This window comes from Propithecus coquereli, unplaced genomic scaffold (genome assembly GCF_000956105.1).
Source record: "Propithecus coquereli isolate 6110/MARCELLA unplaced genomic scaffold, Pcoq_1.0 Scaffold506, whole genome shotgun sequence".
NCBI lineage: Eukaryota > Metazoa > Chordata > Mammalia > Primates > Indriidae > Propithecus > Propithecus coquereli.
Genome location: NW_012150908.1, coordinates 486333 through 489079, shown reverse-complemented (window position 1 = coordinate 489079; position 2747 = coordinate 486333). Strand labels below are relative to the sequence as shown.

General features: G+C 39.6%; 1 protein-coding gene across 1 annotated transcript in view; it reads left to right on the top strand.

The window, feature by feature from the left end:
* The window catches only part of LOC105820096 (nectin-3-like), a 186293-nt gene that overhangs the window by 183294 nt on the left and 252 nt on the right, over positions 1-2747 (top strand). The window lies entirely within an intron of this gene.

Here is a 2747-nt window from a genome sequence, read left to right as displayed (position 1 = left end):
GGTTCTTTGCACACCACACTAAAATGAAGCATCCCACCACCTAGGATTTTCCTGACATAATGGGATGAGACTCTTAAATGGCAGTGATTTATTATTTATTCTATGAGGGTTCCCCCATCACTGGCCTCATATGTTCTAAATTTGAAGAAGTCCATACCCTTTGGGGTACACAACATACCATTCTTACCTGTGCTAGCTTCCCTGTAACTACGAAATGCCTTTCTTGTGTTCTTAGATGCACATAATAGATGCTAAAGAAGTATGCCGTAAACTAAACAAACGGGTCCCCTCATAAATTTAATTTTCTATGGCTTTTTTTAATCCTAGAGAAAGGACAGTTTTTTCATCCTTGTATTGAGAATAATTTTCCTAAGATCTCTTTCACAGTAATCTAAAATTCACTCTTTTGTTTTTCATTGTTCAGTCTTGCCCTGTACTGTGCTAGTCTCCTGATGCTATTCTGAATATACTGTAAAATCTGCCTTGCCTCTTATTCCAAGGGGTATAGAGGATAGACCATTATACCAAGAATCATAAGAAGAGATTCTATTCTCAGCTTCACCCCTTTCTAACCATGGGAATGTAGGCAAGTCACTTAACCCGAGTGTCGGTTAGCCCCATCCATAAAGCAGAGATTATATTACCTTCCCTGCCAACCTCTCGGAATTGTGGTGAGAGTTAAACACGATAATAATGGGTGGGAAATTGGGGATTTGTGAGTTGTCTTCAGCCTGACAAATGCCTATGACTCTATTACTGTTGCATATTGAACCTATACTTCCAGTGCCCTTGCCAGCGTTTGGAGTACTGTGGTGTACCTGGGGAGAACCAAGTGGCAAATTAGGTCAATCTCAGTTTGATCTAATTTGAGAATAGCCAAGCGCAAGTGTGACACATTTCTTTTACTACTATAAATACTTGTCACGTGGAAAGCTTGTTATCTGAATCTTGGTCTTTTAAGCTTTAACTAGAATTGAAAGTACATGTTGCTATAACCAGTGGTTGCTCTTGTTTTACAAATTGCTACTAATAACAGCTGATATTACTGAGTGTGTAGTGTGGACTGGTTTCTGGGGCAAGGACCTTACATGAATCATCTCACAGAATAGGGCCAGACTGCTGTTTCGTCATCTTTCCAGGAGCTCGTATGGGGACAGACAGTCTCACACACCCATGCTACGCAATCATAGGTCATGCTGATCATCAGCATTCAAATCTGCTTCTGGGGAATGGTGTTAGGGAATATAGTTTTATTGATTTTTTTTAAAGCACAGACATAAGAGGGTACATGGAATAAAACCATAAGAAATGTTTATTAAGATGAAAGCAAGTGCATATGCTCATTTTTTACTTAGCCTTGGCCTTGTTCAAATGCTCAGAATGACAGACTCTCATATTCCTTAAATTAACCATAGCTACAAAAATAACAAATCAAAAATTAAAAACACTCCATCCCAGTTGGTTCAGTTTTAGTGGGCACAAACTTCTGTCTAATAATCCCTTCCTCAACTTAGTTCTTTGATATGCATGGTGCTCTGTTTGTTTGTTTTGCCTTTACTGAACTCCCAGGTGTGGTAACACTCATATAGTGGACAGCTATTAAGAGAGAGCAAGCTGGCTTGGGTAGAAAGCCGGAAGGATAGGAAGGCATGAAGTAGAAATGTCAGGGTCCCTACCTGCGGCTCAGCTCTGTGCTTCTCTTCTTCCTGTGCTTGACTGTCAAGGCCCTGCCTTAACTCTTGGGCCATTCACAGACCTTATAAGGAGGAAAAAGGACTTTCAGCCCTGTTAAAGTAGAAACTGTTGTTTGACCGCTTGCTGCATCATGCGTGTTTGCAAGCAAGCAGGCACCAAAACAGTCATCCAACCTGTCCTGTAAGCTTGAAAAAGTCTCAACTCTGTCCTTTTAGGCAACCCAACATCATCCTACATAGAAAAGTTATTAGACGCAAATCCAGCAATATTCTAACAGATATAATCAATCAGTCAACTCAGTTCCTGGTTTAACTTCTAACAGAATGAATTAGGAAATCCTAGGTCTGTTGGGCTTGCTAGATTCTTATATACTACTCATGGAAAGGGTGGAGAGCCCTACAATATTTGGGCCAATCCACATATCTTTAACACTGTTAATTTGACCACTGGAAATATTCATTTGTTAAGAAAGTCTCTGGTGTTGAACTGCAAAGAAAGCTTTTGTGGTAGTGACTCTAGCCTCTGAAGTGACTAGGATTTTTTTCAAATGCTAGCTAATAGCTCCTGAAGGGTGTATTCCCAATTAGGATACTCCAAATACTAACCAGCCACCCCCAGAGTGTATATTAAGTCTGATTAACATATGCCAAAATAATTTAAAGAAATTATATCAAATGTAACAGAATTTGTTAAGGATTTCTCAGGTTATCACACCTTCACGGTAGTAGAGCTCTTTATGGCTCTGAAGTCAACAGCCTGCTGAATAGAGTTTTGCACTGGCATTTATTCTTAGTGACAGCCTTTTCTTTCTTAGGATCGTGTGTGTGTGAGAGAGAGAGAGAAGTCTCCTTAAAATTTGCAGCTCAGTAAACATTTTGCAGTTCACATGTACAAGAGAATCCCACACCTGCAAGCATCTCACTAATGCAGGCGCATTTTACTTTAACATATTTACTTTAACATTATCTCTGCAAAAAGGTTAGAGACAGGAGGGAGAGGCCACATTTACCTTGCCAGCCTAAATACATAAAATATTATTAGGTTTATTCCTC